General features: G+C 47.1%; 1 protein-coding gene across 1 annotated transcript in view; it reads right to left on the minus strand.

Moving 5' to 3' along the window:
• LOC110018621 (uncharacterized protein At1g04910-like) overlaps window positions 1-223 on the minus strand; it is a 36,648-nt gene that overhangs the window by 8,841 nt on the left and 27,584 nt on the right. The gene's annotated exons all lie outside the window — the stretch shown is intronic.

Consider the following 223-nt stretch of genomic DNA (forward strand, 5'->3'; position numbering starts at 1 on the left):
TTTCCCCCTCTCAATTCTACCATAGAAAGCCAATTTTGAGCTCAAACCCTTGCCCGAAACCAGGACAAAATCCAATCTCAACCTACACAGCACCAAACCCCAAATTAATTGGCTCTACACCTTCACAAGAAGCCAAAGCCCCAAAGCCCCATCAAATCCCCCTTCCACAGAGCCCCTACCATAGCTTTCAACCAACACCCAAAATCGGTTGTGGTCGAAATCA

The sequence above is a fragment of the Phalaenopsis equestris genome, unplaced genomic scaffold, assembly GCF_001263595.1.
Source record: "Phalaenopsis equestris unplaced genomic scaffold, ASM126359v1 Scaffold000027, whole genome shotgun sequence".
NCBI lineage: Eukaryota > Viridiplantae > Streptophyta > Magnoliopsida > Asparagales > Orchidaceae > Phalaenopsis > Phalaenopsis equestris.